General features: G+C 37.3%; 1 pseudogene; it reads right to left on the bottom strand.

The window, feature by feature from the left end:
• Positions 1 to 395: 395 nt before the first annotated feature.
• Positions 396 to 26,967, bottom strand: part of LOC145807241 (protein DETOXIFICATION 33-like) — an 83,520-nt pseudogene continuing 56,948 nt past the window's right edge.

Raw genomic sequence — 26,967 nt, forward strand, 5'->3', positions numbered from 1 at the left:
ATACTTTTAAATTGCTTTTACAGTTTTTTGTTTTCATAACTCGTATTTTCAATCCAATATGTTTAAACAGTAGCCTTATGAAGGGGTTGATTAACCATTTTAAACTAAAAAAGAAAGCACAAATTCAACCATAACATCTAGGGAGGCAAGGCTGATGATCATTTGCCACAAATCAAAATTAAAACTTCTATGACAACCAAACATTACACAGTAATTTAATTAGCAAATCCTGCATCTCTTTCCATTGAGGCAGCAATTGCAGTCATTAAAACTTGCCATCTGTGCTTGCCCATCTACTAAATTTGTTTCCTTTGCTCCTTGCCTTGTTCAAGCTCCTCTTATTCACAAACATTTCATCATATTTTTATGTCAACAATGTTCATTGTCATCAGCCATGCTAATAAGTTCTTTAGAAAGTAAATATAATCACAACATTCTAGCATCATTTACTGTCATTGTTCTATTCTACTTTCATGAACATGCTATGGTCAGTTCAAGATTGTTTATATAACCACATACCTCCATATGAATCAATGGTGGTGGCCCCACCCTAACATGAAAAATCATCTTTGTCCAGTTTTTTCGGTCACCCTCGTTGAAAATGATGAATAAAAAAAAGGCAAAAAAAAAGCCCTCAAAAGAAAAAGAAGTTTTCCACCTCTTCCTCTCATGCGTTATTCAAGCCCAATCCGTTGCATTGAACATGGTGAAGTTCGTTGAAGCTCCGTTGGACCGCCCCATGTTCTAACACGCCACCCAGCTTGCAAAGCCTGCATTATTAGGCGATTCGGTCAAATTTCGAAACAAATTATTGAAGACAAAGCGCATTTTATAGGTTGTGAGCATTAAAAGAGTTTTAAAGGTTACTGTATTGTTCCACAAACAAACACTTGAAATTGAAGAAAATAAAAGGAGATTACCCTGTATAGCATTAGCAACAATGCTCTGTTTCATAACAATCACTTCAGAAGCTTTGAGACTAAGATGTCTTGACTTTTACCTCTTCGTTCCAGTTTGTTCGAATTATGCTTAACAATAAGATTACTGTTTGAAGCAAGCCACCAACAAACATCCCTGCCCAGATGCCCTTTGCACTGAGCTTAAACACGTAACCAAGCAAGGCACCCATTGGAAGGCCGACTACGTAGTAGCACCCTGTGTTTATAAAGGCAACCAAAAACTGCCAGTCTGCACCTACTGCGACCCCTATAATTTCAAAAAAACGAAATCCAAATCACGATTGTTGCAAGCTCATTCGTCTTGAGAAAATCTAATTGCATCAGTTTGCACAGTTGGATGTAGTTTGAATGATTTGTGATCTTTTGATTCAAAGGCTAAAACAATATCGCAATGACTTTCCCATATCAAGAGAGAGCTATGAGAGAGAGCTGTTCAGTTTTGTTTTCACGATCTGTTTTCTAAAAAATACTAAAAACTAGTTCGGTGAAAATAAGCACCAAAAAGAAGTATATGAATTTTCAAAAACTAATTTTTTACAAAAAAAAAAAAGGAGAAAACAATATGGAAAATGATGAGTGTTTCGTTTTCTTTGTTTGGCTTTTCAATGTTTTCGAAAACAAAATCAATGAGAAGTTTGAAGATACCATTTTCTTCACCTCATTTTTATTTTCGTAGAAAAATATGAAAAGTGCTTTTTGTTTTCTTCGTTTTGATTTTTCATGTTTTCGAAAACAAAATCAACGAGAAGTTTGAAAACATATAACATCATTTTATTTTTGTGTGAAAAATATGAAAATGATGTCTGTTTTTGTTTTCTTTGTGTTGGTTTTTCATGTTTTTGAAAACAAAATCAATGACAAGTTTGAAAATAACCATCATTTTCACATCATTTTCATTTTAGTGTGTTTTGGTGTTTATGGAAAAAGTGGGGTGTTTTAAAAAAATTTACCCAAAAACATTTTGCCAAGCAAGTTTATTAATCTTAGCTTCAAATGATGGCATACAAAATGAAGTGATTGTTCATTCTTTTAAGGTTATATTTACAGCTAACCTTGGAAATAGCAAAGTGTAAGCTTTCAATAATGAAGCAATGATGTGAGTTAACAAGTGATCTACAAGGAGAGCTCAAGAGAATATACCTTGAAGAACTGGTTGGATGCTATTGACGAAGATAGTTGTTGCCAAAAAATACCCTAACTTGGATGTCTTCTCTAAAACAAGAGGCTTTGCTTTTGGTCACCAGAATCACCGCTGTAAACAGAACTCCAAATGTTGTAGATGTCAAAATAGTCACCACTGTTGAGAATTTTGCAACTTTTGGACGTCCTGCTCCTAGTTCATTGGACACTCGCACGCTGCAAGAAAGGTCAAAATATGTTTTGAAGTTAAAACACAAAGGGAAAAAATTTAACAGAACAGACATCAAATTTTGGAGTTTTTTTGTTTTAGAGTGCATGCCTTCTTCCATCTCATTGCAAATGATTCCAGAAGTATGATGAATGTTTGACATGATACTTGAATTAATCAAAAGATCTTCATTCTTGAATTTTTTTTCCAACCCATTTTATTTAAAATCTTGTTCTGTTTCGCTGAAAATAATGGAAATAACTAGATGTCATAAGATGCTTCTAGAGTGATAGTGAATGGGTAAATAAAAAACTAACCAAAATGAGATGGCATCTATAACAATTGCTGGATTCTGCAAGCCTCCTACCATGAGAATCACTGCAGTGTAATACCATAGCTCCAAGCTGTCACCGACAAATAGTATTTGTATAAACCCGATGAATATTAAAAGTGGGTTCTCTATGAATCATAAAACCTGAGTGCCATGTACCAACCATAACATTACAGGAGGCAAGCGAGAGCTTCAAGAAACCTGTCAATGACCTGAAGGCCAATAAGGAAAAGCCAGTCCATGCATCGGGAAAATATCCGGAAACCACATAAACTATCTGAGCCAAGACAAGAATCCACCATGAAATATTCCAAGCTATGGCAGCGCTAAGCAGGCCATTCCCAAGCTTTGTTATGAGAACCCAATTCAACAACACATGAATTCCCAAAGATATTATTGAGAACACAGTTATGACCCAAACTTTGCTTTGAGATTGCAGAAATTTTTGTACAGGAAAGTTGAGGGCATATGCAAACAATTGAGGAATTACCCATATGCAGTACTTCCCGGCAAGGTCAGAGATGTCTTTGTCCTGATGAAGGAGCTTTAGTAATGGTGATGAGAAGACATAGAACGATATCAGAAACGAAGCGGTGATGATGGTTATGATCCATGATCTCTGCAAGTAGATTCCTAGCATGTTGAACTGCCCTGCACCAACTGCTTGGCCACATAGTGTTTCAAGGGCGCTTCCCATCCCTAGCTACTACAAAAGAATTAGGCAAATAAAATGGAGTCAGTTCAGATTCATTCAGCTTTGTTCAGGTGAATTTAGAGTTATGTGGATGCAACTTTCAAGCATGTAACTCTAAATCAAATAGGGTGGTTTTGGCTGCTAGTGTTATTGAGCTAGAGCATGGTTTAGCCAACCTGATTGACTTTGTGCAGGCAAAAGTCAGTATTTTATCTGGTTTTGGCCACTAGACTCCTATTCCATGTTGTCCTAGGTTTGGATTCAGAGTTAGGATTACAAATACTCCATTGTGACTTTATTATAGAAGATCTTTGTTCCTCCATTTTATGTGATTGAGAGATACACATTAGTGATAAATGATAGAGAGAGTCAATGACTCTGTGGATGTAGCACGTAATTTTTTTGTGTTCCTTTGTGTGTTTTTGATCTTCTCTGTTCTAGATCATTGTTTGTGTGTGCGTGATTGCTCAGGTCCCAAAGATTGTTTAATCAATTTTGTCTGACACTATCATGTACATGCCATTATTTATCATACTAGTGATCAAAGCACACAACACACACAATACCAATTAGATTTTAGTTCTCAAACACAATAAATGAAACAATACATATGCAAGAATTTAATCAATACTTACCATGACACCATAGACAAATTCTTCAATAAAGTTTTCCTAATTTTGGTAAAAAAAATTTCGTATGAATACATTTTAATATTTATTTTGGTATCAATCGACAGTAGTTGTGAGAATCCGAATATACAAATAAAATAAATAATTAAATATTAATTATTTTACAATCTCAAATATTTTGCTTGTGAATCTTTAAGTGCAAAGTAAATATTATTGGAGGGTCTTTTAATTAATTTTAAACCTAAAATAAATCTATGATGAACGTCTTTAATTTGGAGGTAAGATTTTTTATTTTTTTATTTTTTTTTATAAATAGGGGACAAATTAGTTAGTATATTTTGATCTAGTAATAGTTGTATTTTATTTAAATTAATGGGGAAAGAAAATAAAATAAAACAAAAGATAATAATTTAGAGCCTTTTGTTTAGATATATATATATATATATATATGTAGGAACCCTAGGTTGCCTAATACAATATATGGCAGCAGTAGCAGCAGCCACAGGAGAGAGAGAGAGTTTGAGAAAAAAGAAGGGGAAAAAAAAGGTTGCAAACAAGGAAGGATTTTTGGGTATGTGATAGGTCTCTATCTTTCTTCTTGTTTTTTGTTTTTGTTCTTTATCCTTACTCTATTATTATTTAATCCATTAACGGAGAGATTGTAGGTGTATGTATTTTGTATATATATACTGTTAACAAATCTGAGGAGAAAAAATGGTGCGTAAAGAATGAGAGAAATTCTTAGTTTAAAAATTCTGTACAGAACCACAAACTTTAAAATTCAATCATATCAAACGGATGAATTTTGAATTGAAATTTTTACAGTAGATTAATTATAGAATTTTCTCATAATTTTTTGGAGTGAAAATCTATATTAACTGGTACGTTCAAATCTATCCAGAAAACTGGTGTAAAACAGTAACTTCAGAAGGGTCGTTCTCTTTGGGTATAAATCTGAAAATTATCAAATCAGCATGATTAGAACCGGTTACGAGTCTGGTTTCTTAGATTTTTGGCCTTGCGTTGATTTCTCGTGTATACTAAGAGAACCATTAAATTCTTTAAAGTGCTGCAGAAAAAAACCTATTTGGACATAATTAATTGTAAATAATTGTTTCGATAAGAAAATCGAGTAAAACCAATTGGGTTTGAAACTAAGGATATAGTCGTTGCTATCTGAAAGGATTTGGAATTTTTTGAGCAACGTGGAGTGAGTTTTTAATTTTCAAAGTTAGTGCATAAATTTGGAAAACTTGTTTAAAATTCTGTTTTATCTTAAAATTAATTTTAATTAAGTTTCAATCTGAACCCATGTCTTGAGTAATTTGAGACCTTGAAGAACATGAACTTAGGTATTATATAAGAGTAACAGTGAGTGGGGTTGTGATGTGTTAGTGAGTTTTAGTGTGGAGTACTTAGTTTGTTATTCTTTTTGGTATTTTTAAATTAATAGTGACGTGTAGTTTTCATACTTAGTTCAGGACACTAGTTGGACTTTTATACGCTATTCGAGGATTACATTATTTTGTTTTCAGGTGAGTAGTTGCATGCTACATATTTTTATAAATGTTCCGTTACCTTGAACTGTTGGAAAATTAAATTGTTGTTTTAAGACTAAACTGTTTTGATAAATTATTATATTATCAATGGAATTAAATTATTTCTGAAACATGTGTAAACTTGGCATACTGTAAATTATTTGTTATGGTCATGTTTATAATGGTGAACTACCATGTTTTGCGAAACTAAATTGTATTGATTATTGGGACCATCTGTATATAAAAGTCTAAGAAATTCTTCCACTGTGTGTGGTGACTCTAGCCACTAGGGAACAAATCTGGGTTAGGCTGTGATGACTCTAGTGCTTAACGATTATAAGGAAAAGACTTGGGCTAGGCTAGGTGACCTTCAATCGGATCGTCTTAGAGAAAAGACCCGGGTTGCCACCCCGAGGTTGACTCTTGGTTCGATATTGGATCCAACGGGCTTATTGCCTTGAGAACTTCGTGGCATATTACTTGTTATTCTTGGTACCTAGAAAATTATTGGTGATCATGTTGTAATCTGTTTTAAGTAGAGAATGTCATTTACTATGCTCTTACGAGACATGAGTATTTTAATTGTTAAACTATGGAACCTTCTTTTTTAAAAGATTGTCTTTATCTAAATTGTATACCAATCTAGTTTCTGTGATATATATATATATATATATCTTATTTTGGAATTGAAATTTGTTTTCAAAACTGTAGTTACTATTGATGTTGCTACTCTCTGAGCTATCAGCTAACTTAGTTGTTTATCATTTTCGGGTGTTAGAAGGACTTAGAGTGGACTCATGACATAGCGAGGACTCAATTGCATGGACCTCTAGGACATTCATTATTTTGTTTTAGCTTGTGATGTTGGATTTTGTACATACATTGTGGTTGGATTTTATTTAGATTACTTTATTTTGTGGGCGGTTTGTGTTCCATTTAGTATATGTTTTTGGAAGTTGGTTATGGCTGGTTTTACCATTTGTACATGTGACATGTCACTAGATTGGGTTTTGATTTATTTATTTTTGGGCTATCTTCACGTTTATTCTTTGTGATTTTTGAGTTCATGTTGAGGCTTATGTATGCCTTGGGCTTAGTTCCTGTGGGCCACAGTCGGTCATGCTTGGATTTGGGGTGTGATAGTAGTGATACCAAACAGGGTGTTTTTTTTTTCTTTGTGAATATAGGCCTCTGTTTTTGTTTCGCCTTAGGCTCCTAAAAACTTAGGCCAGCCTTGATTTTCAGGTATTACCTGAGGAAATTATGGGCTTGTTTGTCAACCTATTTTCAAGGAATTTTTTTTGCGGATTCTGTTATGATCACCTACTATGGGGTTAATTTTTCTATACAATGCGAATCAATAATCAATATGTTAATAAAATACAGAGACTTTAGGTGATATTTGTTTACCGGATATAAAAGTCGAATATGGGTGTGGGACCAGATACAAATGAGGTGAGTCCCATATATTTTTTTGTCTCCCTATATCTTGTATTTGGTTGCTCCAGATACAAGCTGTTCGAATAGTATACGATGCAAAAGGGGATATGCAATACCACCTCCCCATGGTATTGTATATCCCCACCATCGGATATAGCTCATCTTTCATCCGTAATTACTCTCATCTTATCCCAATATATATCCCATCTTAACTAAACATAGTATAAGTGACCCCACAGTATATATAATCCATCTCATATCCTATAACATATTATATCTCATCTTTATCCTTAGGTATTACATATCCTCCTAAAACCCTTATATCCAATTCAAACAATCAAACGGAACCTTATTTTTAGGTCTTAATTTGACTGTTAGTTTTTAGCTTTATTCATCAATCTTGTTTGTTATATGGCAAAAGGAAAACAATAACAACAAAGTTTGGTGGAATGAAACTCTAACTTTGCATACTCCAACTAATTTTGTCGACAATATCCAATAGAAAATACATATGAAGTGTACTTAACTAGCCAATTTGCTTATGGTGCTGACCTTGGGACTTGAGGGGGTTTGAAAAGCTTCCTCAATTAGAACAAATATTGAGCTTAATGTGGTGTCAACAGCCAAGAAAATATTGCAAATGATGCTAAACATTGTGTGCAATGATCATCTAAGTCAAAAGACTTTACAATCATTGCATGATCTGAATTCTCATATGTCATGGCATATGTAATGTAACAAACAAAATTTGCCAACCTCTATGTCGGTTAAGTTGTCTTTATTTTTTTTTTTAGGTACAACAGAAAGAAGTTGAGTTGTCTTTATCACATTGCTCTAACAAGTCTCATTTCAAATACTAATTTCATCACTGCATGGTACAGTTGTACAAGGTCGGCCCTGAGATTTGTGAGGCCCAAGGCGAATTATGAAAATGGGGCTCCTCAATCCAGAACTATACTTCCTAGGAAACATGACTATAATCATAAACACTTCAATCCACAAATCACAATCCACTAATTATCTCATATCTGATAGCAAAGAAATTATAAAAAAATAATAATTTAATGAAACAAAATTAGGGCAAAAAAATTAGGAAAAAATTATTTAATTAAAACTGATAAAAACCTACGTAAAAAAATCAGGGCAAAATTATTTATTCTACTAAAATCTAATGCATAAAAGAGGATAAAAAAAATTAGGGTAAATTTATTTTTCCACTAACTGATAAAGAAAGAATGTAGAAAAAAATCTGATAGAGAGGACTTACTATGAGAGAGAAGAGTGTGAGAGAGAGTGAGTCGCCGGATTGTGAGAGAGAGAGAGAGGGTGAGTCGCTCAGTGTTGTGCTCTTTGCGTCTGCCTGCCCTGCTTTTTGCTTGCTTGGTACATACTTTCATCTTCTGCTTTTTGCTTGCTTGGTACATATTGGGGCTTTTCTGAAAATAAGTCAAAAAAGCAAACTATTTCCCAAACTAGGCCTAGTTTGGACGGAATTCCCAAAATAAGCTGAAACGCTATTAGGAACCACGCTTTCACTATTTTTGTGGCCCAGACGCGGAAAATTGGTAAAATCGTAAAAGCGTAGCTACAAACCACGCTTTTAAGTCGAAGTTGAACATCAGGTATAGACGGGGCAACTTCGACCTCCCTCTATTTCGGAATGGAATTAGGGATATGTGACTATGAATTTTATTATGGGGCTACCTTAAGTACTCAAGGTGTAAGTCCCATTTGGGTTATTGTATGAAGGATTACTGAATTGCTCGTTTCCTCCTTGTGAAATTTTTGCATAATGCTTGTAGATTAGCCGTTGTTACATCGATAAGGTTGCTTGTTTGCATGGGGTCCCAATATCTATTGTTTTAGACAGGAATCCTAAGAGGTGTTTGAATTTTGACAAGTCTTCAAGAGGCAATGAGGACTGAATTGTGATATGGCGCTGCCTTCCGTCCGCAAAATGACGCATAATCAGAAAGAACTTTTTGGATTTTGGGAGATATACTCCAATTTATGTAGTAGATTTTTCAGGGAATTCGAAAGATCTATCCATTGTTGGTAGACTTTGCTTACAACCGCAGCTTACACTCCAGATTGGTATGACACCATACAAGTCTTGTATGGAGGAAAAGTTGAGTCTTTGACTGATTGAGAGCAGAGTGTTGCTCGATTTTGAGACTAAGTAGCTAACTATCAAAAGAATTGGAACCATTGAATAAGAAGGTATTCCGAATTGCTTTTAGCTAAAGACAAATTAAGTTTGGAGGACCAAACTTCCTAAAGGGTGGAAGACTGTGATACCCCTGTTTCGTAATATGCTAATCAGTTCTTAATTTAAATATGATTATGTGTTTGATATAATTTTGTGTGCCAATTATGTGAATATATGTGATTTTGAAGTTCTATCTGTTCACCGTAGGAATATCTATTGAATAATCTGCCTTGGGAATTAAATTGAAGGCCTTATCGGCCACAGAACCCGAAATTGATTGCGCCATTGCGATTGGCATAATTTTTAGAGCCTACGGTGAAAATTTAATTAGAAATTGATTCGGGTCAGATTAAGTTGATTAAACTGATAATTTAGTGCCCAATTGTTTATTATTATTATTTTGGAAGAGTAGGGTTTGATGTAAAAGGGCATTACACCCTCAATTCCTTCCCTTATGTGGCTTTGGCTGATTAAACTCTCTAGAGAGAGAGTGAGAGACCCGAAATTGAGAGAGAAAGGGGGAAATCATCTAAGTTTTCTCTTGAAGCTTTGGAGTCTTGAAGGCTAGCTCAAGAATCAACCATAGTTGTGAAGATTAAAGCTCTTTGGTGAGTAATTTGGTAAATTCAGAGTTGAATAAGAATAAAGAACATGAATTTAATTGAGTATGATGAAATTGAATTGGTTTTGTTGAATTGAAGGCTAAAATGTGCATGCATGTAAGAAATTGTCTTAAATTGCATGTTTGAGCACAAATATGTATAATCCATGTACAATTTTAATTGAAGCTCATGTTATAATCATCATTTGTGCTATCTAAGTTGAGAATGGTGAGCATCTCCCACATGCATGTACAAATTATGGGAGAGTGAATCTTGAATGTTTGAATTTGAGCATGTTGGTGATGAGTTTGACATATTTTGGGGTATACATGTGAATTATTTGTGAATTGAGCTTCATTGGGTTGTGATTTAAGGTTTACATCATGTTAGTATAATTATATTTGAGATTTGAGCCATAACATGCATGCTTGTTGGTTGAAAATCGAATTGGAGCTCAAGAACACAGTCCTGGGTTTTCCAGAATTTTGAGGTCCGCTCGAGCGGGGAACCTGACGCTCGAGCGGGAAATGCGTGCTCCCAGTACTTTTTGCAGACTTGATGTTCGCTCGAGCGGTGTAATTAACGCTCGAGCGTGGGAGCTATTTTGACAGGCCTTCCGCTCGAGCGCCCTATTTCACGCTCGAGCGTATTTTTCATGCAACCAGCACTTTTGCAGGCCTATAGGGTCCGCTCGAGCGGGGAAGTCCACGCTCGAGCGGGGACCCTGTTCTCTGAAATTTTGTATGCTCGTTCTATGTTTCGTTTTCCGTTCTCTTTCACTTGTAAGCGCTCTTAGGCATGTGTTAAGCATTGTAAATGAGTTAATGAGATAAGAATAAAGCCTAAAGAGGAATATGTGAATCAAAGAACGGATTGAACTGTTAGTGACCCCTTTTGTGTTCATGGAATGTGTAGGGTCAAGCTGCAGGGCGAATCCACAAGCCGATCACTGTGAGTAATATTTATATTTGAAAGTTTAGCAATGTCCAACTGTTTATTCCCTTATAAGCTTTATGAGTTGCTAATTGGGATTGTGGACAAAAGTCTGACATGAACGAATGAATGGACCGAAGGTTGTTTCGATATGAATAAATGGACCTAAGGTCGTTTTGACAGAAATGAATGGATCAAAGGTCATTTCAATAGAAATAAATGGGCCGAAGGCCGTTTTGACACAAATGATTGGGCCGAAGGCCGTTTTGACACAAATGATTGGGCTGAAGGCCGTTTTGACACAAACGAATGGACCGAAGGTCGTTTTGGCACAAATGAATGGACCGAAGGTCGTTTTGACATAAATGAATGGACCGAAGGTCGTTTTGGCACAAATGAATAGACCGAAGGTCGTTTTGGCACAAACGAATGGACCGAAGGTCATTTTGACACAAACGAATGGACCGAAGGTCGTTTTGACACAAATGAATGGACCGAAGGTCGTTTTGGCACAAATGAATGGACCGAAGGTCGTTTTGACATAAATGAATGGACCGAAGGTCATTTTGGCACAACTGAATGGACCGAAGGTTGTTTTGACATAAATGAATGGACCAAAGGTCATTTTGACAAGACATAAATGAATGGGCCAGATGTCGTTTCGACACGAAAGTGTAAATAGGCCTAAGGGCCAGTTTGATATGAAAGTTTAAAAAGGCTGAAGGCCAATTTGACATGAGTAATAGTTTGACAATGAAACGAATAAATTGGGCCCGAGGCCGTATGATGTGTTTGGAACCTCAGTTACCTGACTTACACGTATCCATGTTTGTATATACTAGTTAAAATGTAAATCGGGCCCAAGGCCGTTTGATGTATATTGTTCCAATGTATATTCCGTATTTAATATTATTCACTAGGCTATCGCTCACACTCATTCATGTATTTGTAGGTGAGCGCAGAGAAGTCCAAACCCAGCCCAGTGAAGTCTATGTGGAACAACAGAGGTTTTGGGAAAGTCAGCCCTTGTGTCTCACGCACAAGACCGGCCTTCGCCTTTTTGTCATTTTGTTCTATGTTGTCATGTTGGCGAAGTTTTGTATATGTCTGCTTATAGTTTTTATGGATTGACTTAGTTTTCGATGATCCTGTCTGTACAGAACCTATGTCACTATGTTTCTGTTGTGAGTTATTAACATACATATGTATGGTTTGTTTTGATATGCCATGTAAGCACGACTCTATTGACAAAGTTTTAAATTTTGCTTCCCTTTTGGCCCCTTTTACTCTGATGTATTAAGTCTGTTTTGGTTTGAGGCCGTAGGTAATCTCAGGATTACTGGCCGGTTACGTCCTTAACCCATGGGGGCGGGTTCGGGTCGTGACATCCACTTCTCCTTCCCGTTCCTTTTCCTCGGCATGAACTCTCACCTCTTTCGAAGTTCCTACCCCCTGCAAGTCCCCTTCCCGTTCCTCTTCCTCATCGTGAACTCTCACCTCTAAGATTCCTACCCCCTGCTGTGAATCTATACTCCATTTGATTTTTTCTGAATAGATGTACAATAGTTTCCTAGGGGGAACTGAGTGGAAAGGTTGTGTGTTTACCATCACTCCTTTAGTCCTTTATATAGTTGTTTGTCAAAACTATTGCCATGTGGTCGAATTAATGTGACTTAGATGAATTCTGAAATGTGAGGAAAAAACAAAGCATCTAAGTCACCCTGCACAAAGTCACATGCATCACTGCATGTGAGGAAAAAAGTCACAAAGTATATAATTTACAAAGTCAGAAAGTCACATGCATCACTGCACCACTGCACAAAGTCGCATGCACCATTGCACAAAGTCACATGCATCACATGTAGCACTGCATCTGAGGAAAAAAGCCACATGCATCACTGCATTGCTGCACAAAGTCACATAGCATCTAAGGAAAAAACAAAGCATACAATTTATTACGTCTGTTAAAGTCACTGCGTCACTGAGAAATGTTGGACGTATCACTGTGCCGAGCTATAATTTATTATTGTACCATAGCTACTGTGCCCATGTGAGTTTCTGCAATTCATAATAGGATGAGGGGGTGTCAGAACAAAACAACAAAACAAGACCCTTTGTATTTAAAAAGCCACCCTATGCAACTCAAAATAGATTCATAAACCTTGAAGATAAAATATTATAGAGTTAGAATGTATTGAAGATGAATTTGTAGTAGAGTTAGAATGAATGGGTTTTTCGATGTATAGAACTGTTAGAGATAAAAGCTAGCCTAGTATGCAGACAAGAACAACACTGACTTAAATCAACACATAGTTAACTTGAAATTAAATTGGTCAAATTTCTCCAATTAAATTAAATTAAATATGTAAGGTGAAAAGTGAAATTAAATATATTGTCAAGGAAAAATAAATTGAATTATATTTGTAAGCAGAAAAGTGGAATAAAATTTCTAAGCGGATTTGAACTTTGCTTAAAACCTTCAGATATGCACTGAGTAGTAAATAAAAGTTGAACTGACAACTCCTATAAAGTTAATGCATAGTCGTTCAAGTCATAAAAGTTGACGTGACAACTCTGATGCATAGTTGTTTACAATAATTTCAAACATACAGCTACCATGTGTATATATGGTATAAATATCGCATCATACCACAACAAAAGTTTTATAGCTATTTCAAGCGATATCATCATGAGATATATGGTGGTTGATCTATATTCAGCAATGGGTCGCCATTGGGTTGCAAATGGAGATGAATTTCAATACCCATTAAATCCAAATTTGCGTTACTCACATGCCGCCGTCAATACCATGAGAGTTGAGTGGGAATTTCGCATAACTCGAGCAAACGTTCTCGTTGAGCTATGTCGTGAAGTCAATATTAAATTTCCTCGCCAGTTAGCCATGCGTATGCCAACTGACACTCCACAGTTGTTGCAAAGGGCATTGCATCGTATCCGCGACGAAGTTAATCGCATGACCCAACGTTTACAAAGGTCCGAACTAATGAAGATTGCAAATGAGCGTGCCAAAGATTGGTTAATGGATGATGCGCACCAGTACTTCACCTGAAGCATGGATGCTATGTATGAATATGATATTGAGATGTCAGATGATGATGATAATGAATAAAATTGTTTGGATGAATGACCAAACCATTTATCTTGTAATGGATTTGTAATGCTTATCCACGACTTATCAATGAAGGGAGAAATTTCAATAGTTTTTGAATAGTTCTTGTAATTCTACAAATAACAAATACCGTTGCTTTCTTTCCGTTATTGTTATTTTGAAGAACGCTAATTGAACTAGGCTTTCATGATTTCATGCATTATTGATGTGAAATATAATGATGATACTGAATGAACTTGGTTGCATGTATGACCAAACGTTTTCATTCATTGTAATGGCTTTACAATGCTTATACATGAGTTATCAATAGGAAGAGAAATTCGTAACAAATCTTGACATGTGTACTTATAAATGTAGTGATTTCATAAACTTCAGGTTCATATAACAAATAGTTGAAATACATCCGTAAGCTAGATGAACCACAACATTGTCTTACACTCCAGTAACGAAGATACGACACAGCATACAAACATATATGAAAGATTAAGGTGTTTGATTTCTCATTCCTCATCTGACATGTAGTAGTCAGAGAGATATTTTTCATTGTTTAAGACATTATTTCGCTCAGTCACTGTCAATTCTCTATTGCTTGCTTCTGCCATTTCGGTGGCTAGCTGAAGCATGAAATGTCGACATCTCCGCATCAACATTCTGTTGTTCTCCTTCTTAATTCTGCTAACTACTTTTTCATAGTCACTCACATTTCGTCTAGCCATGGTCAATGAACGACGATGAGGTACCGGTGCCCCAAAGTTACATAGATCATTAAACAATCCTTCTTGCTTTGTTACCCTGAACGTCCATTCTGCTTGGATACCAGCATAATAATCCTTCGGACCCGAGTACTTTTCGCTCTTATAGTCATAAGTAAATGGAGGTAGTAGCCACACTTTTGGATTTCTTGAAGACATTGTTCATAAAATAAGAAAATTAAGATGCAAAAACTTCCTACACCTCTTGAAGACATCATACTGGGGCTAGTGCTATTTATAGACATGCAAAAGAGATGATCTGGTGACGATAATTGAGATGTTAGGGCACTGTGAAAGAAGTGATACCCGTGATATTATTTTATCTTATTCAGTTCATGCAATCCTGAGTACCCGTGACTTTGTATACCTGTGATGCCGTCACGGACGTGGTTGTCAGATAAAATCATAATTGTGGGTCATCTTTTTCACAATGCAATCCCTTCATATTGGAGCAGTGAGTTGTCAAATTAATCAGTAATGCAGTGAGTTGTCACATCGCCACAGTAAACTGTTTTCTGATGCTTGCTTTTTTAATAGAGTAAGTGGTCACTTCGAATTGACGATTTCAGTACAAATTGATGTTTGCAAAAAATAATAAATTAAATTATAAAATGAAACAGAGGCTTTAATTTTCTTTGTTTTAAAGCAATATTGTTTAGAAACAACTATGAAATAGAGTACAAGTAAATACACAACCTTCCAACTCACTTCGACCTACAAAACTATCGTTGATTTTTTCACCAAAACAATGTTCAAAACAGAACATCCCAAAATAATAAAATGGCCACCTGATATGTAAAGAAGATTGGCACTGCAGCCTATATTTTATCTTAATTTCACTTTACGAAACTTCACAGTCATCCCTTTTTCTCCTCTTTGCATTTTCTGCTTTTTTTGTATTCAGTAAATTACACTTACCTCCCTAGAGATTTTTGACAAATACAGAAATCTCTCCTGTAATTTTAATAATTACAGAAGTCTGCCCTACTTTAACTGACAATATGAAGATTCTCTCATTTTTGTACTGTTGTCCACCCAACTAACCGAAGCTACTGATGTCATCAAAAATAAATACTGAAATGGCCATAATACCCTCAAGTGTGTTGAAATGCCCATGACCTAAGTCACATGAGATAAAATCAAAATTATTTTCTCAGTCGTAGACAGCACTGTGAAACACACCCACAGTGAAGTACCTATATGTAGAACATGTACCTCAGTCAAAAACTTATGTTGCTTGGGGTTCTTCGAAAACTGAGGGGAGTAAAGTTGAAATACAATCTCTTTATCAGGCATGAGAATGAGTCACCCACAGTCAAGTAAGAAGATGTTGAGCATGTACCTCAGTCAAAAACTTCTGCTGCTTAGGGTTCTTCAAATACTAAGGGGAGTAAAGTTGAAATACAATCTCTTTATCAAGCATGAGAATAAGTCACCCACTAATATTTGGAGTTGTAATAAAAATAGGTAGTCCAATGGTGGCAACGAGTGGGTTGTTAGCAAACATCAGATTTTGGGGAACGACACAATGTCAAAGGCAAATGGCTGATGGTCCAGTAGACGGAGTTGGGGTTCTTCAAGTGAAGAGGGCCACAGTGATGATGGGAATGAGGGAATGTGGGGTTGGCAAATTACAGAATTTGGGTGCTGCAGAAACTATTTATTATTACAGAATTTGGGTCCAGTTGGAGGGTTAATCTATTCTATTATTAAAGGGGAACACCAATTTTGGTGTCATGAATCCGAAGTCTGGCTTACAAATTTTTTTCTATTTTCCCTAAAATAACCATAACTTGTTAAATAATCTATTTTTTTTAAAACTTATATCAAATTGTAATTATGGTTAAAATCGTAAATTACCAACTCAGTAAATAACTTCCACTTTTCCACTTCCCACATTTTAGAAACTGTTGTGTAGTTCCACGTTTCACCATCTTCTCTCTTTTTTTTTTAAAAAAAAATTATTTTATAGTTCAAATTTATAACAAACTGTTGTGTAAGTTCTACAGTTCATCATCTTCACTCTATTGAAAAACTAAAATTTGTTTCTTTTTTTTTTGGAGAAAGACAATTCAAGTATTCAAGAACTTTTTTTCTTTCTTTCTGTTTTTTTTGGGGGAAAAAAGTGGAGCATAAAAAAATTGTGTTTGTTTTCTTAATGTTGTATGTGTGTATGCGTGCATGTTGTTTAAAAAAATCAATGTTCTTAAAATTTCTATTATATTATCAGGTTCTGTACCTTTTTTTTGGGTAGTTTTATGTAATCTGAAATTTCTGTGTGTGTGTGTTTCAAAAAAAAAGTGTTCTTAAATTTTCCATTATGTTATCAAATTCATTGGGGAAAAAAAGTACAAAATAAGAAATAAAATTTATATATTTATTTATTTTGTGTTTTTAGTAAAGAAATAATTATCTACTTAAAAAAAATTAAAAAAAAAACTGTATAAAAAATTATATAGTTTGTTATTGTAAAACAAAAATCCACATGGTACCAAATGCAGCACAACTTCAATCTTGTATATATATAATCACCCTATTTGAACCCATTGTGACATCATGATTTGAATATTTGAAGTATTTAGGAAATCCTCAGAATAAGTAAGAATCAAAAATTGTAAAATTCGATTTTTGAATAAATAAATATAGCACATTTACATCCTCTGTACAAATTTGATTTGCAAAAACTATAAATAAAAAAAAACTAGACACTCCATATCACACCCTCTAATGCCCTAACTTGCCCCCAGTACCACAACCCTGACCGTGGACCTCCCTCCTCGGTCTCCTACTGTAGACTCTCTGAATATGTGGCTTTCCCAATCGTAAACGCGTATCCTGTGGCACACCCTCCCCTGCATGTGGCTCTCCACTGACTGTTTGTGGAGCCTGTGACTGTGACCCTTCCTCTCCTGCCTGTGCTGCCCCTTATCCTATCTTTGGCCCAACATCGGATACTGCTGTGAGCTGTGAAACTCCATCATCTGATGAAACTGTATCACGATCTGCAGTTGCACCTCGACCTCTGCCTCTGCCCGCACCCCGACCTCGGCCATGACGTCCGCCACGACCACAACCTCAGCCTCTCCCTTGCGCTTTGGGGGGGGCCCTTAATATGGGCCTCATCCTCAACGTGGGATGTCAGTGAGAACTGCATCATGTGTACTCATGGTCGCGGTCGAACTAGTCCCCACAAAAGTAGGTGTATGTAGTGTGGGACTATGTGATCTACATGTATCAACTCCAACACTACACACACCTGAATTGTCTGGTGGTAGTAACAGGGTGGGTACAGTAACAACGTCATGCATGTATCGGGACGGTGTCCAATCAGGGTCATCTACATAAGGTATGCTAATATGCTGGGTAGGATGTACGTGGAGGGAATCTGGAGATATGTATGGGGTAGCATGTGGTAGCGTGACTGATGTCTAAGGACCTAATGTGCACGGCGCTAAAGTGGAAGGCACTGATGTGTCTGGAGCAGCTGCTACACTGTGTACACCATAGTGGCCAAAATGCAGAAGATCTCCCCGATGGGCATGCTGGATCGCCTCGTACAATAAGTCTCAGATCTCTACAACGGCCTGCAAGGCATGCTGTCCATCATGTCTGAAAAGGGCATCCTTAGCCAAGTGATATGACCTCCCAGCTCCAACCACCTTAACAAAAATTCGAACGTATTAGGCTACAGTTGACTGAAAGTAAATCAATTATGATCTTAATAATTATCTGACACATACTATGATACTCACCAATGCCTCAAGTGAAGGCCCAACTCCCTGATATCAGGACTCAGATAGATGGCTCGGATTACCGACTAGTAGACGTGTATGTCGCCGATACCACAACATGTAAGGGTCGGAAGAGGGGAGCACCTCATCGCTCTAGTCAGCCTGTACAATATTGTCCCGACGAGCATCCCACAGATGTATATATCGCATATAAAACAGACTCCAGTCAGTGCCAGCTCGGCCACGCCTATCAGTCACATCCAACCGCTACTCGGTATTGAACCGATCCGGCATGGACTGGACGCGACCAAGCTGTCGGAGGACACGATGGGGGAGATGCCACTCAACCACGTTGAAACAAATAAGTGGCACTCTCGCCATCCATATCTCCTGACCTAGTCGGCAGTAGTCTAGGAGCGTACTGAGGACCCCAACATAAGGCTGCCAGATAAACTTCAATAACGACAAGTATATTAAAATTCGCTCGTGAACTCAAAACATATACAATGAACAAGACAACTAAAATTGAGAGCAAAATTTCATACCTCGCCCTCGATCATTCGGTCGAGCTGGTCTCTATAAACGATGACTACGTAGGTCGATACGACCTCGTGGCCGAAGTCAACCCTCCACCGGCTACCTGGAGGTTCAGGTGGCAACTGTATGTCTCCCTGGCCTATGGGAAGCTCACCAGGAGCAACCACTTACCGCCTAGACGGGATGATACGAATGAATCTCACCCACGCCCAAATCTGTAATAGTTTGAACGCAATTACAATACTGATATATGTCATACAATATGAATTGACATGTAATAAAATTCTTACTAACCTGTAGCAAGACAAGTGGTCCTCCGATCTCCTTCGCACCCACCTGAGCTGCTCGACATAGCATCCTATACAAGCATGCCAAAGCCGTGCTACCCCAGCTGTACTGGCCGATCTCTTTAATGTCTCTCAGCAGTGGCAAGTACATCAGCTTGAGCAGGTTCTGTGACTTATCAGGGAGAAGTACCCCCCAATAAGCCACATAATATATGCTCGGGCATGCTGCTGTACCAACTCATCTGGAGCCTGATCTGGAAGAGGACCAAACTGCTTGGCCAGCCAACTCACCCTCAGTCTACCTGCATGTAAGCCTGCAGGTGTAGGTGTTACTCCCAATAGCTCACCACGTAGGGCTATCCACTGTTCCTCGTCAATGATGGGTTAACTCCAGTAATTGCTCGCCCATCAATCCGTAGACCATATAAGACAGATACGTCCTGCAATGTGACGGTGGCCTCCCCAATCGGGAAATGGAATGTATGTGTCTCTGTGCGCCACCTCTAGAGGAGAGTAGTAATGAGTGGGTGGTCCAATCTAATATGTCCGATCTGGTAGACACCATAGAATCCCGCGCGTAGTATATACTGCAAGACTCTATGGTCCAACGGATGCTCCCACAAGCCAGAATCTGCCCGGCAGCATGTCAACACGATGCGTGCCTCGTCCTGCATAACAGAATGACTAGTTTCAATAATAGCATTATCACATAATATAAAAAAAATGCAGGGTATTTTAATTATAAGCGTAAAGTCCAACAAACGTTATTGCATACTGGATGCTCCCATTTATTGTCAGCCCGATGTGGATGACTGAAAAGTGGGACCTCCTTAGGTAGATGTGCCATGAAGCCTGTACAAGTGAAATACTAGATCATAACAATAAAAGTCTCATTTAATCATAACAGAAAAACTGTAATTATTCCATAAATTACGATTTGTAAAAGAAAAGTATACTCAACTATTTCAAAATTTAAATTTGTGTGATACTATATATGGAAGCAATTCACTAAAATGTAATTAATTTTTATTTCAAAAACCTCTATTGGTTAACTATAATTTAACTATAACAATTAAACTCTAATTAATTCCATACATGACAACTTGAAAAAAAAATGTGCTCGGTTATTTTAAAATTGTGAATTTGTGTGCCACTAACATGGAAGCAATTCACTACAATCTAATTATAATCATAAAAAAAAACTCTAATTATTCCATAATTTATGAATTTTAAATATATACATATCTATCTATATATATATATATATATTTGTACTTTAAGATTTAAAATTATGTGTCATTAAATATGATAAATAATTCAACGGAACCTACCGTCATCTATGCTATAACTAATATACAAATCTTTTCCAAAATAATTTTAGGGCCTCAGTTACATAAGCTTAATAATGACCATGAACAGTGCAGTAACATGTGGATAGTTTTCCTACATAAATATTTGCCAAAAAATTGAATGAGAAATTTTTTTTTCCAATAATAGGTTGATGATTACATTTATGGCATATTTTACAAAACTTAATTATTGATTTTGTAATGCTAAAAGTTTGAATAAATTATAAAATTTTTAAATTACATAAATTTATTCATAAATTGTAAATGTGAAAAATGCTTGCAACATTCGAAAATATTAAATTTATTCATAAATATTAAATTTTCAAATGGTAGAAGAACTATTTGATTAAGTATAGAATTTTGTAATACACATTCTCAATTAAGTACACAATAAAAAACTTAGGCCTATGTGCTACAGTTAAATGTTTTTGCATACATATTTAGTTTAATTTATTTGCTTAGTATGTTAGTTATAAAAAAAAAATTAATATAAAACAATTACAATATATAAAGAATTAAAAATTAAAAATGATCTATTTAAAGAATTAAAAATTAACAATTACAATATAGTTTAACATGGGGTCATTTGCATTACAAGCTAAACATTCACATGGGCTGTCCAATTACAATCTCAAAATTAAAAAGCGCAACCATTTTACAATTTCACAATTCACGAAACTCATGTAAGCATTACATAGCCTTCATCGACCAGGCTGCGTCGGACATGTTCGCCTATCATGACCTGTCTACTGGCACTCACTGCAACAAGCAGTCAAAAGCCTATCTGATATATCCATTTCATTCGGAATACAGGACATAGATTTACGACCCCATTTTACTTCTCGCAGACGAAGTACATTAGGCATTAAGGTCCACTGCGGATCATCCCAATAATCTTGATACGGTATTGGATTGAATTTAGTTTCCCAAACTCTCATGTATATAGGAAGCTTGTATACTAGATCAACGTACTCGAATGGATTGTCACCGCATGCAGACATAACAGCGAGCATATGAAAACTTGGATAGTGTCTTATCTCGTATTTGCCACAACTGCACGTGGGTTGATTCATGCGCACAATCTGTGTATTGCGACCTCGTCCATGTCGAAAAGATGTTCGCACCTCAAATATGAGGCGGGGCCTATCAGACAATATTGTTACAAACTAATCAAGTTCATGTTTTTAGGTGTAATTAACTTCACAGCATAATAATAACAATTTAGTTTTACATTACAAACTAACCTATCGTACGATATCAACTGGAAAGTATTTCCCCTTCCGATGCCCTCCTCGATAGTTTTTTACATCTCTCTAGGGTATTGGAACTCATTCCGTACATCTATTTCTGCTTGGACCCCCATCTCGTCAAAATATTTTACGAGTCGTCAAAATGTAAACTCAACCATAGCTGCGATAAGTAAGGTCCTAGCACCTTTCAAGACACTGTTGAAGCACTATGAGTCATTGCTGGTCAATACCCCCCACCGATATCCACCGTCATACGCAAGGGCCTACTCCATAGGATTCATCTTGCAGACCAAATCGATGGCATCTTGGTTAATAGTATGTATCTGTTCTAAGTAAGCATTACACTTTCCTCGTTGATGAGCACTCCCTGCTTTCCATAGAAGTTGTTTCAGGTCCTTATTTTTAAACTTTGTGTTAAAGTTACTACAAACATGTCGAAGGCAGTGCTAATGATATCCAACAAATTGGAGCGACAAACTCAGCCAATGCCGCCTCACAGCAGCTAAAATACTCTCAGCTCGATCAGATATCAAAGTCACTCCATGTCGATCCATGACAATATGTTCCTTGATATTTGAAATGAAGAACGACCAAGACTCCAAACTCTCCTTGTTGACAACAGCGAATGCAAGCAGTAATACTTTGCCATTGGTAGTGACGATGGTTGTTACAAGCAACACACCAGTGTATTTTCCATATAAGAATGTACCATCTATGGTTATAACAGGCCTACAATATCTGAATCCATCGATGACGGGTTTGAAAGACCAAAAAACAAAGTGGAAGATGGGCATAATGGTTGTACCTCCAGTATATCTATGCTTCCATTGAACAATGGTGCCTGGATTAGATGTCTGTAATGCATACATGAATTTAGGCAACTACCTATATGATTCATCCCAATCCCCGAATACCATTCTAATTTCCTTTGCCCTTGCAGGCCATGCCTTCTTGTATGATATACTATAGTTCATGGTTTTTTTGATATCTTCGATGACATTCTTAATTGGCATATCAGGTTCATTCTGCATACGACAATCAAATATGAGTTGGATTATTTGGGTGTGAACACAATAAAAAACAAATATGTATATGTATAAACGTTTATTTTTTATACTCACTGCAACTTGTCCCAAAAGATGAGAAGCAATGTAACTAGAGCTAATATTAGTGTGGTCCCTGTTTATTCGTGGGTATAAACAATGGTGAGGACCCATGTACTGCTTTATTTCAAAAAGACCATGTTTTCTACTAAGAGATGCACGCAACCACCAATTGCAATCGTGCTAACAAGCAGACACCCAAAGGTCTCGCTTGGAGGTTACGACCTTATACTCTCGATTATTTGTTGCATGGTACAATTTCACAGCATGTACAAGTTGCTTCTTCTCAACGAAAACCATCCCTTTGTCCAACTCTAGATTTTCAGCGTTCCAGATCCGGTTATGGGGAACGACATCACGGCTACTCATGTCAAAATCACCACCCATGTGAATGTTCTCATAGAAAGGGATTTCAGGTATAGGTTGAATGGGGGCATTTTCAGGGTCAATGGGAGCGTCGGCATCATCTTCATCATCATCATCATCTGATCCACCCAATAAATTTTCTTCATCACATATTTCATTCTCATCATCGTCTAGGGCGACATCAGGACCGTACATGTCATTGCCAGCAAACTGCACATAGCTCACCGTTTCTACCATATTACTAGCAACTTCAACTGGAGTAGTATGATGGCTACAAGTGGGCACATCTTCTGTGTTATTGAGAAATTCATAATCATATCTGTAGACACTCTATTTTTGACCGCCCTCAAGACTTGGGCATTACTGATGTTTTACTTGGTGGAGAAAGGTGTGCAGGGGAAAGGTTCAGTTTCTTTGGCAAGGAGAGAGACAAATCTCAACTTCACACCCCATTTTGGACCAAAGCTATTTTGAATGGTTTTTAGACCTTAAAACACTCTCTTTCAAAACATTTTTGAAATAAAGTTTCTATAATGTTCTGAGGCTCACATTTTGTCAAATGATGCGCTTTTCGATAAACCGAGCAAGGACAAAGTGGAAATGAATGAAAGAGAGATGAAATCTTTGAAAAATCTTTCAAAAAACCTTGTTTAGGGGTTTAGAGTTGAAGAAAAGAGGAGAAGAGAGAAGAAACCTAGCTGAGGAACAAGTTGGGTATGAATCGCTAAGGGAGAGTCGAGCGGTCCTTGCCAAATCAGGTTTATCTGTCTGTGCACTTGGAGTTAAGATATGAGGCCACCATCATTGGAAATAAGACTTCCGGGGCTTCATTTCCACTCAAGAATCTCCTCAGGCCGAGTCCGGGTGGGGGAGATATGATTGGTTGAAGTTGAGCATCATCTTGGTTGGACCGAAACTGAGCAACCTTCACCAAAACAAGTATAACTTTTTTCACAGTTGGAATTTTGATACAAGGCTGATTCCATTGGAAATCTTACTTCCGGGGCTTCAATTTGGACACAAGCATGACCTTAAAATGAATTCACATGAAGGAGTTATGCCCGTTTGAAGTTAGACCTGTAGAGTAGATTTTTCCTGCCGACTAACCAGAACAGATGGCCGACCGACCAAATAGATGGCCGAACGACCAGTTAAAGTAGCCGGCCGACCAATTTTGCTAGCCAACGACCGTCCGGTGTATTCTACAGATTGAATGGATGCCAGCTGTGCCAGCTGGATGGCACAGACTGGATCCTCCATACACGTGTATGGAGGATCTTTGCTCTTGGTTTGAAGCTTCTAAGGGAAGCTTTAGTCCCTTGGCTCTATAAAGGAAGGCTCCTCTCTCCTTTTCCAGGGTTCTGAATTTTCAGAGGCTCATACACACACACTCCTCCATGTCTCTCTATTCCAAGCTCCAAAAAAACCCTTGTTCTTGGTCCCATTGCACTACACCTCATAGCCTATCACCTCCACCAACCATTCCAGCACCTTGAAGTTGATTTTCAGAGGTTGAGAGCTCACCATCTTGGTCTAGAAGCTACTGCATTGTTGTGTTACAAGGGATTCTGCAGGAAGCAATGGCCAACCGGCCACCTACAGTGCCGACCGACCATCGGTGGCTGGCCGGTGGTACAACAGTTAGCCGATAAGCCCATCCCCATGGCCGGTGGTGCTTTGAATTGGCCGGTGATATTCCAGAGTGATCAGGAATCAGTTCAAAGGTGCCCCAAGAATTTTCACAGTCCTCAGAGGAGCAGGGCAGTGTTAACAGAGGCAATAATGCTATGGCAGCGAGTTTCTGGGCGAGACGAGTCAAGCATGCATCATTCACGCATCCCGAGACAAGGTTGTGGCCACCTTCTTTCTGCATTTAATTTGTTAATTAATTAGAAATTCTGTAATAATTAATTTAGTATTATTTATTCGGACCGTCCGAGTGAGGGCAATTGTGTAATAAGTGTGCGTGAGTGTGTGTATGTCTCCCAACCCCACGTCTTTCTTCCCTTTTATTTACTAGCTTTCGATGGTTAGTCTAGGGCATGTTTCAATTAGCATACAGTATGATAGCACGTTTGCATCCATTCATTCGTTTTGCATGCACCGGGCTCGACGCATCATTCTAACTGCATTTGTATTCCAATTCCAAATTGAATATGTGTTAGTTGTAGCATTTCACATGTCATTGTAGATTAGCCGAGCCCATCTTAGTTGCATTTTGCATGTGTTGCATTAGCCATCTTAACATGAACTAGGATCATGCATATGATTACTAACAAGTTTCTGTTTTGGCTCGGAGTACTCGGTAAGTTCTCATGCTTTAGCATCCTTGCATGTGTGTGAGTGTTGCCATGACAGCATACTTACCATGAGGCTAGCTGCTTATGTGATATAACTGCTTGAGTGTCTGTGGATGGAGGTTGAATTACCTAAATTGGAATAATGCACTAAAACTGTGAGTTTTAAGCCCACTAGATAGTGACAAAACCATATTTTCTAAAGCTCACTTGAGGGTGGCAAAATCTACATTTTAGTCTACTTGCGAGTAGCAAACCATTTTCAGAACAAACGTGAAATGTTTTGTTCCAATTTAGGTGATTTGGTCTATACTTGTTTGCTGTGCGCATAACATAGTAATTCTAGGCTAATAACCGGAATAAGAGCATATAATGTTTTCAAAACAAGATATCATGGTTAGTAGAGGCCGATCTTTGATCGGGCGAGCGGGGGTGCTCATAGCTGACCTTCCCCAATCGTACCCAAGTTCTCGAGCCGAGGCAACTTTGGTGATGACTGACACGTGGCCGTTGGCACCGAGTCAGGGCTTCCTAAATTCCCCCAAAATAAAATATTTAGGTGACGACTCTGTATCTGGCAAAGCAGTCCATGTTTGACACTTCTTTTCTAAAAATCTATTTTCTCAAACCGATTTGCCGGATTTGGACTCTTTGGTTCAAATTAAGAATCATGACAATTCGAGTCCAAACTGTAGCATTGGGCCCACGAGCGCGTCTACAATATCCACCACGTGAACTTGATTCCACACCATGGCCCTCAAATGTCTGTTGTGTGTAACCCACTGCATAACATTGATCTGATGCATACATAGGAGACCGAAACGCTGCCGTGTCAATCCCATGTGTTAGCAATGTAGTGAACGAACGAGAACCCATATGTGTCATATTTGGGACATTGTGTACAACCTCTTTATCAATGTACACTTCCAAACAATTTGATGGTTGGAAACTTGCACCGATACTTAATACGGTGTTCAACGCCTCATCGTCATTGATTGGTAATATCTTGTATTTGCTAATTGCTTGCCACTGGCGATAAGGATATCTACATTTGAAGTTCAATCGGACACTTTTCCCGTAACTTGCCACCTTGGACATGAACATCTCCTCCAAATTGCTAAGCGTGGTGCCAAGTTGCACCTCATATATCCCTTTCGGCTCAGCATCATATGGCACACCTTCATCGGGAACCCGAATTATGTTCCCCCCCCCAGTAGAAGATAATTGGAACAGTCTCCATATACTTGCTTCAATGAAACAAAAAACATTAAAATATCAACAATATACTTATATCGGATTGTACTTCTAAAAAAATTATATGAATTTTAACTCATTCAATTGCAATTACTTGTGAGGCAAGAACTTTATTTAAGTAATCAGCAATTGTAATCCAACAATCATTATTGATTTTTTAATTAAAATATGAGTTAAAATAATTATTATGTTTTGGGTTTTTTAGTTTTTTGTTGATTTGTTTTGACA

Source organism: Camellia sinensis, chromosome 14 (genome assembly GCF_055761805.1).
Source record: "Camellia sinensis isolate YWXY chromosome 14, ASM5576180v1, whole genome shotgun sequence".
NCBI classification, from domain to species: Eukaryota; Viridiplantae; Streptophyta; class Magnoliopsida; order Ericales; family Theaceae; genus Camellia; species Camellia sinensis.